The following is a 9,485-nucleotide window of genomic DNA, read 5'->3' as shown; positions in this document are numbered from 1 at the left end:
ATTAAGCTTTTGAGGAGGAAAGAACTTGGCTAAGAAAGCCGTGACCAGCTTATCCCAAGAGTTCAGGCTATCTTTAGGTTGAGATTCCAACCATATTCTAGCTCTGTCTCTTACAGCAAACGGGAAAAGCATAAGCCTGTAGACCTCGGGATCAACCCCATTGGTCTTAACAGTCTCACATATCTGCAAGAATTCAGTTAAGAACTGAAAAGGATCTTCAGATGGAAGTCCATAAAACTTGCAGTTCTGTTGCATCAGAGAAACTAATTGAGGTTTCAGCTCAAAATTGTTTGCTCCAATGGCAGGGATTGAGATGCTTCTTCCATGTAAATTAGAATTTGGTGTAGTAAAGTCACCAAGCATCTTCCTTGCATTGTTATTATTTTCGGCCATGTCTCCTTTTTCGAAAATTTCTGTCAGATTTTCTCCAGAGAGTTGTGCTTTAGCTTCCCTTAGCTTCCTCTTCAGAGTCCTTTCAGGTTCAGGATCAGCTTCAACAAGAATGTTCTTATCCTTGTTCTTGCTCATATGAAAAAGAAGAAAACAAAAAAGAAAATATGGAATCCTCTATGTCACAGTATAGAGATTCCTTATGCAAGTATAAGAAGAGAAGAATGTAAGAAGGAGAAGAGGAAAAACTCAAACACAGAGAGGAAGATGGGGTTCGAATTTTTTGGGTGAAGAGAAGTGTTGGTAAATAAATAAAATAATTAGAAAGGGATGAGAGAAGAAATTTTGAAAATTAAAATAAATGTAATTTTGTTTTAATTAAAAAAATAAAGTTAAAATTCGAAAATAAGAAAAGAAATAATTAAAATTGAAAATTAAAATAATTAGTTAATTAAAAAGGAATTTTGAAAAAGAGGGAAGGGATTTTCGAAAATTAGAAAGAGAGAGTTAGTTACGTAGTTTTGAAAAAGATAAGAATCAAACAAAAACATAAGATTGATTGAAAAAGATTTGAAAACCAATTTGAAAAAAATATGATTGAAATTGAAAAAGATATGATTGAAAATCATTTTGAAAGAGATTTGAATTGGAAATTAAAAAGATTTGATTTTGAAATAGATTTTGAAATTAGCAATCAAAAAGATATGATTGAAAATTATTTTGAAAAAGATATAATTGAAAAGATATGATTGAAAAGATATGATTTGAAATTTAATTTGAAAAAGATTTGAAAAGGAAATTAAAAAGATTTTATTTTTGAAATTAAAGTTGATTACTTGACTAACAAGAAACTAAAAGATATGATTTTAAAATTCAAAGATTGAACCTTTCTTTATAGGCAACTAACAACTTAAAAAAAATTTTGAATTAAAACATTAAATGTTGGCAATTAATTCGAAAATGTGAAATAGAAATAAGAAAAAGATTTTGAAAATAATTTTTGAAATTTTCGAAAATCATAAAAGAAAAATGAAAAAGATTTGATTTTTGAAAAAGATTTGAAAAAAGATAGACTTTTTAAATTGAAAATTTGATTTGACTCATAAGAAACAACTAAATTTTAAAATTTTTTGAAAAAGTCAACTCAAATATTCGAATTTTATGAGGAGAAAAAGGGAAAGATATTTTTTTTATTTTTGAATTTTTAATAATGAGAGAGAAAAACACAAAAAAGACACAATGCATGGAAATTTTAGATCAATACACATAATGCATGCAAGAACACTTTGAATGTCAAGATGAACACCAAGAACACTTTGAAGATCAAGATGAACATCAAGACTTATTTTTGAAAATTTTTAAGAAAAGAAAAACATGCAAGACACCAAACTTAGAAATTTTCAAATTTTAGACATTAACAAATTGAAAATGCATATGAAAAACAAGAAAAGACACAAAACAAGAAAATATGAAGATCAAACAAGAAGACTTGCCAAGAACAACTTGAAGATCATGAAGAACATATGATGAATTTTCGAAAATTCTTGAGAAAAACAAAAATATGCAAGACACCAAACTTAAAAGTTGACTCTAGACTCAAGCAAGAAACACAAAAAATATTTTTGATTTTATGATTTTGTAAATTTTTTTGTATTTTTCAAAAATTAATTGGGAAAAACAAAAAAAGAAAAAAAAATGTTTTTCGAAAATAAGAAATAAAAAGCTTAAAAATAAAATAAAATAATATCACCTAATCTGAGCAACAAGATGAACCGTCAGTTGTCCAAACTCGAACATTCCCCGGCAACGGCGCCAAAAACTTGGTGCGCAAAAATCGTGACGGTTCATTCCTTAGTAACGGCGCTGAAAACTTAATATGCACGTTCATAATCTTAGTTCTTTGTCACAACTTCGCACAACTAACCAGCAAGTGCACTGGGTCGTCCAAGTAATAGACCTTACGTGAGTGAGGGTCGATCCCACGGAGATTGTTGGCTTGAAGCAAGCTATGGTCATCTTGTAAATCTCAGTCAGGTGGATTCAAGTGGTTATAGAGAATTGACAATTAAAATATAAATAAAATATAACCTAAGATAGAGATACTTATGTAATTCATTGGTGAGAATTTCAGATAAGCGTATAGAGATACATTTGTTCCTCCTGAACCTCTGCTTTCCTGCTGTCTTCATCCAATCATTCCTACTCCCTTCCATGGAAAGCTGTATGTTAGGCATCACCGTTGTCAATGGCTACATCCTGTCCTCTCAGTGAAAATGGTCCAATGCGCTATCACTGCATGGCTAATCATCTGTCAGTTCTCGATCATACTGGAATAGGATCCATTGATCCTTTTGCGTCTATCACTACGCCCAGCACTCGCGAGTTTGAAGCTCGTCACAGCCATCCCTTCCCAGATCCTACTCGAAATACCACAGACAAGGTTTAGACTTTCCAGATCTCAAGAATGGCCGTCCATGGATTCTAACTTATACCACGAAGATTCTAATATCTCCGACTCGGTCCTCTGTATTAGATATCTAAGAGATACTCATTCTATCTCATCTTCATGTAGAACGGAAGTGGTTGTCAGGCACGCGTTCATAGGTGGTAATGGTGATGAGCGTCACATAATCATCACATTCATCATGTTCTTGGGTGCGAATGAATATCTTAGAATAGGAATAAGCTTGAATTGAATAGAAAAACAATAGTACTTTGTATTAATTCATGAGGAACAGCAGAGCTCCACACCTTAATCTATGGTGTGTAGAAACTCTACCATTGAAAATACATAAGTGATGAAGGTCCAGGCATGGCCGAGAGGCCAGCCCCCAAACGTGATCTAAAGATGAAACTAAAGATGTAAATACAATAGTAAAAAGTCCTATTTATACTAAACTAGTTACTAGGGTTTACAGAGATGAGTAATTGATGCAGAAATCCACTTCCGGGGCCCACTTCGTGTGTGCTTGGGCTGAGCATTGAGCTTTACACGTGTAGAGGCTTCCCTTGGAGTTGAACGCCAGTTTCTAACCTGTTTCTGGCGTTTAACTCCACTTTGCAACCTGTTTCTGGCGTTTAACTCCAAAATGCAGCATGGAACTGGCGTTGAGTGCCAGCTTTTGTCGTCTAAACTCGGGTAAAGTATGGACTATTATATATTTCTGGAAAGCCCTAGATGTCTATTTTCCAACGCAATTGAGAGCGCGCCATTTGGAGTTCTGTAGCTCCAGATAATCCACTTTGAGTGCAGAGAGGTCAGAATCTGACAGCATCTGCAGTCCTTTTTCAGCCTGAATCAGATTTTTGCTCAGGTCCCTCAATTTCAGCCAGAAATTACCTGAAATCACAGAAAAACACATAAACTCATAGTAAAGTCCATAAATATGATTTTTAATTAAAAACTAATAAAAATATATTAAGAACTAACTAAATCATACTGAAAACTATGTAAAAATAATGCCAAAAAGCGTATAAATTATCCGCTCATCGCTTTACATCTACCCAAGTTCCCAAGTACACCCTCCCATTTGAATGACAAACACCCTAACTTACCTAAGCTAATCAAGAATCCAAATTTAGGGACATTCATTGTTTTCCACTTAGGGTTGTTGATGTGCTCTATTTAAGAACAAAGAGGGTTTATCATAGGCTCAAAATTGGTTAGCAATGGTAGATAAAAGGGCTAAGGCTATTTGGGAAAAGTGACTATTAAAATGATGGCCTCAATCATGTAAATGCATTCATACACAAAGTAATGGACATATAGAATCAGACAAAGCAAGGATTACAATCATAGAGAGAGAATAATACACACAAGAATGAAAAATAGTGGTTAGAAAATATGACCACACAATAGGCTCAAAACTTACATGCTTGTGTTCTTAGCTCAATCACTATGTTCCAAAATACATTCTCGAAGCAAGTTTACCGCAAAAAAAATTTTTTTTTTCAAAATTGGTATGGTACCCCAAAACACAGTTTCTTGGGGAAGTCATTATTTTGACCAAGCAACTCTATAGAGACTAACTATCATGCAAGGAGTATTTACAAGCAAGACTAACTACACATGCAATGTACTAACTACTAAGCAAAAGATAAATCCATGGGTGTTGAAAGGAAGAGATTGTTACCCATGGAGATCGGTCGAACGACCTCCCCACACTTAGAATTTAGCACGGTCTTCCGTGCTACCAACAATGCGCAAAGGACGGTCAGGACCAGAACCTTCACTATCTCCTCCATCAGAGCCCCCATCACTTGGGTTCGAGGTGGATGTGAATATTTCGGGTTCCTCCATGCTAGGGGTAACACAACACAGAAGCTTCTTGATGCAAGTGTATCGGCGTTGGTTGCGCCGCTCATATCTATCAAGCTTCCGGTGTAGATCTTCTATCCTTTGATGGGTGGATCTTTGCAGTGGTGGTGATGATGAGGTGGAAGGAATAGTAGATGGAAGGGCTATGTCAAGGCTTGGGTTGTTCATGGGAAGATGTAAGTATTTTCCGCTTGGGACCACGTCGCCCTTAGCTGGAATTATAGCCTTCGTGTCCATGGCTTCCCAAGGAATACCCGCAGCAGCAACTAAATCAGATACCAAAGCTGGAAATGGCAAATTGCCCCGGGCGTGGACTTGACCCATTGCTTGCTTCACAAGAGGCAGAATGTTCACCGGTCTCTCTGTGAGAACACACTAAACAAGCAAGGTGAGGTCTGCCGTGAAGGACGACTTATGAGTGCTAGCTAGCACATAGTGGGATAGAATCTGGGCCCAAGCTCTAGCTTCTACAGTTAGGAAGCGAGCGTCAATACCCTTGGGCCTCATCTGGAGTCGACCATGGATCCAAAATGCCTATGGTTCAGTAATGACTCGGAGGATCGAGTCTGATGAGCGGATAATTTATACGCTTTTTGGCATTGTTTTTACATAGTTTTCAGTATGATTTAGTTAGTTTTTAGTATATTTTTATTAGTTTTTAATTAAAATTCACATTTCTGGACTTTACTATGAGTTTGTGTATTTTTCTGTGATTTCAGGTATTTTCTGGCTGAAATTGAGGGACTTGAGCAAAAATCAGATTCAGAGGTTGAAGAAGGACTGCAGATGCTGTTGGATTCTGACCTCCCTGCACTCAAAGTGGATTTTCTGGAGCTACAGAACTTCAAATGGCGCTCTCTCAATTGCGTTGGAAAGTAGACATCTAGGGCTTTCCAGAAATATATAATAGTCCATACTTTGTGCGAGTTTAGACGACGCAAACTGGCGTTCAACGCCAGTTCCATATTGCATTCTGGAGTTAAACGCCAGAAACAGGTTGCAAAGTGGAGTTAAACGCCAGAAACAGGTTACAAACTGGCGTTCAACTCCAAGAGAAGCCTCTACACGTGAAAGCTTCAATGCTCAGCCCAAGCACACACCAAGTGGGCCCGGAAGTGGATTTCTGCATCATTTACTCATTTCTGTAAGCCCTAGTAACTAGTCTATTATAAATAGGACTTTTTACTATTGTATTTACATCTTTGGAATCATCTTTGGATCTTTTGTTCATCTTTGGGACGTTTAGTTCTGATATCTTGGAGGCTGGCCTCTCGGCCATGCCTAGACCTTATTCTTATGTATTTTCAACGGTAGAGTTTCTACACACCATAGATTAAGGTGTGGAGCTCTGCTGTTCCTCGAGTATTAATGCAAAGTACTATTATTTTTCTATTCAATTCAAGCTTATTCCTATTCTAAGATATTCATTCGCACCCAAGAACATGATGAATGTGATGATTATGTGACGCTCATCACCATTCTCACTTATGAACACGTGCCTGACAACCACTTCCGTTCTACATGAAGATGAGATAGAATGAGTATCTCTTAGATATCTAATACAGGGGACCGAGTCCGAGATATTAGAGTCTTCGTGGTATAATTTAGAACCCATGGACGGCCATTCCTGAGATCCGGAAAGTCTAAACCTTGTGTGTGGTATTCCGAGTAGGATCTGGGAAGGGATGGCTGTGACGAGCTTCAAACTCGCGAGTGCTGGGCATAGTGACAGACGCAAAAGGATAGTAAATCCTATTCCAGTATGATCGAGAACCGACAGATGATTAGCCATGCAGTGACAGCGCATTGGACCATTTTCACAGAGAGGACGGGATGTAGCCATTGACAACGGTGATGCCCAACATACAACTTGCCATGGAAAGGAGTAGGAATGATTGGATGAAGACAGCAGGAAAGCAGAGGTTCAGGAGGAACGAAAGCATCTCTATACGCTTATCTGAAATTCTCACCAATGAATTACATAAGTATCTCTATCCTAGTTTATCTTTTAATTATGTTAATTATCAATTCTCTATAACCATTTGAATCCGCCTGACTGAGATTTACAAGGTGACCATAGCTTGCTTCAAGCTGACAATCTCCGTGGGATCGACCCTTATTCACGTAAGGTTTATTACTTGGACGACCCATTGCACTTGCTGGTTAGTTGTGCGAAGTTGTGACAAAGTGTGATTCACGTTTGAGAGCACCAATCCTTTGGCGCCATTGTTGATGAACACAATTTCGTTCACCAAGTTTTTGGCGCTGTTGCCGGGGAATAGAACGAACAACAATTTCACATTTGTTTCCAGCAACAACAGTGCCAAGTTTGGTTCGGCAACAACACCAAGTTTTTGGCGCCGTTGCCGGAGATTGTTCGAGTTTGGACAACTGACAGTTCATCTTGTTGTTCAAATTAGGTAATTTTATTTTATTTTTAAGCTTTTTATTTCTTATTTTCGAAAAATACAAAAAAAAATTTTTTTCTTCTTTTTCGTTTTTCCCAAAATAATTTTTGAAAAAAAACCAAAAAAATTCTTATAAAATCATAAAAACCAAAAATTTTATGTTTCTTGTTTGAGTCTAGTGTCAATTTGTAAGTTTGGTGTCAATTGCATCTTTTTAATTGTTCTTCAATTTTTGAAACTCATGCATGGTGTTCTTCATAATCTTCAAGTTGTTCTTGATGATTTGCTTTGTTTGATCTTCAATTTTTCTTGTTTTGCATCTTTTCTTGTTTTTTATATGCATTCTCAATTTGTTAGTGTCTAAAGTTTGAAAATTTCTAAGTTTGGCGTCTTGCATGTTTTCTTTTATTGAAAATTTTTCAAAAATACATACTTGATGTTCATCATGATCTTCAAAGTGTTCTTGGTGTTCATCTTTGCATTCAAGGTGTTCTTGCATGTTTCCTTTGTTTTGATCCAAAATTTTCATGCATTGAGTCTTTTTGATATTTTTCTCTTTCCTTGTTAAAATTCAAAAATCAAAAAAATATCTTTCCCTTATTTTCTCATAAATTTTCGAAAATTTGAGTTGACTTTTTAAAAAATTTTTAAAATTTAGTTGTTTCTTATGAGTCAAATCAAATTTTCAATTTAAAAATTTTATCGTTTTCAAAAATAAATTCTTTTTCATTTTTCTTTCATATTTTCGAAAACTTTATGATTGATTTTCAAAATATTTTTCTTATTTCTAATTCATATTTTCGAAATTAATGCTAACAATTAATGTGATTGATTCAAAATTTTTAAGTTTGTTACTTGCCTATCAAGAAAGGTTCAATCTTTGAATTTTAAAATCATATCTTTTTGTTTCTTATTAGTCAAGTAATCAACTTTAGTTTTCAAAATCAAATCTTTTTAAATTTCTTTTTCAAATATTTTTCAAAATAAATTTCAATCACATCTTTTTCAGAATTAATTTCAAAATCTTTTCTAACTTCTTTTCTAACTTCTTATCTTTTCAAAAATTGATTTTCAAATCTTTTTCAATTAACCACTTAACTTTTTGATTGAGTTTAAAAGTTTACTATTTCAATCATATCTTTTTCAAAACTACCTAACTAACTCTCTTTTTTTAATTTTCGAAAATTCCTTCCCTCTTTTTCAAAACTCCTTTTTAATTAACTAATTGTTTTAAACTTTAATTTAATTCAATTTCATTTTTCTTTTTAATTTTCGAATTCTAACTTTGATTTTAAATTAAAAATAAAAATACTTTTATTTTAATTTATTTAATTTTCTAAATTCTCTCCCCCTCGTCTCTTTCTAATTATTTTATTTATTTACTAATACTTCTCTTCATTTAAAAATTTGAACCCTCTCCTCTTTCTGTGCTCGAATTTCTTTTCTTCTTCTACTTACATTAGGAATCTCTATACTATGACATAGAGGATTCCATATTTTCTTTTCTGTTTTCTTCTTTTTCATATGAGCAGGAACAAGGATAAGAACATTCTTGTTGAAGCTGATCCTGAACCTGAAAGGACTCTGAAGAGGAAGCTAAGGGAAGCTAAAGCACAACTCTCTGGAGAAAATCTGACAGAAATTTTCAAAAAAAAAGGAGACATGGCCGAAAATAATAACAATGCAAGGAAGATGCTTGGTGACTTTACTGCACCAAATTCCAATTTACATGGAAGAAGCATCTCAATCCCTGCCATTGGAGCAAACAATTTTGAGCTGAAACCTCAATTAGTTTCTCTGATGTAACAGAACTGCAAGTTTCATGGACTTCCATCAGAAGATCCTTTTCCGTTCTTAACTGAATTCTTGCAAATCTGTGATACTGTTAAGACCAATGTGGTTGATCCCGAGGTCTACAGGCTTATGCTTTTCCCGTTTGCTGTAAGAGACAGAGCTAGAATACGGTTGGACTCTCAACCTAAAGACAGCCTGAACTCTTGGGATAAGCTGGTCACGGCTTTCTTAACCAAGTTCTTTCCTCCTCAAAAGCATAGTAAACTTAGAGTGGATGTTCAAACCTTCAAACAGAAAGAAGGTGAGTCCCTCTATGAAGCTTGGGAGAGATACAAGGAACTGACCAAAAAGTGTCCTTCTGACATGCTTTCAGAATGGACCATCCTGGATATATTCTATGATGGTCTGTCTGAATTATCTAAAATGTCATTGGACCATTCTGCAGGTAGATCCATTCACCTAAAGAAAACGCCTGCATAAGCTCAAGAACTCATTGATATGGTTGCAAATAACCAGTTCATGTACACTTCTGAAAGGAATCCTGTGAGTAATGGGACACCTCAAAGGAAGGGAGT

The 9,485-nt window shown here is 35.2% G+C and overlaps 1 non-coding gene across 1 annotated transcript; it reads right to left on the bottom strand.

Moving 5' to 3' along the window:
* Window positions 1-9,171: 9,171 nt before the first annotated feature.
* On the bottom strand, window positions 9,172-9,279 carry LOC112768530 (small nucleolar RNA R71). Its single transcript, XR_003185945.1, has one exon. It is a non-coding gene; the product is annotated as a small nucleolar RNA R71 (small nucleolar RNA).
* Window positions 9,280-9,485: the final 206 nt, after the last annotated feature.

This window comes from Arachis hypogaea, chromosome 17, assembly GCF_003086295.3.
Source record: "Arachis hypogaea cultivar Tifrunner chromosome 17, arahy.Tifrunner.gnm2.J5K5, whole genome shotgun sequence".
NCBI lineage: Eukaryota > Viridiplantae > Streptophyta > Magnoliopsida > Fabales > Fabaceae > Arachis > Arachis hypogaea.
The sequence above is the reverse complement of the archived record's forward strand: the minus strand, read 5'-3'. Positions and strand labels throughout refer to the sequence as shown.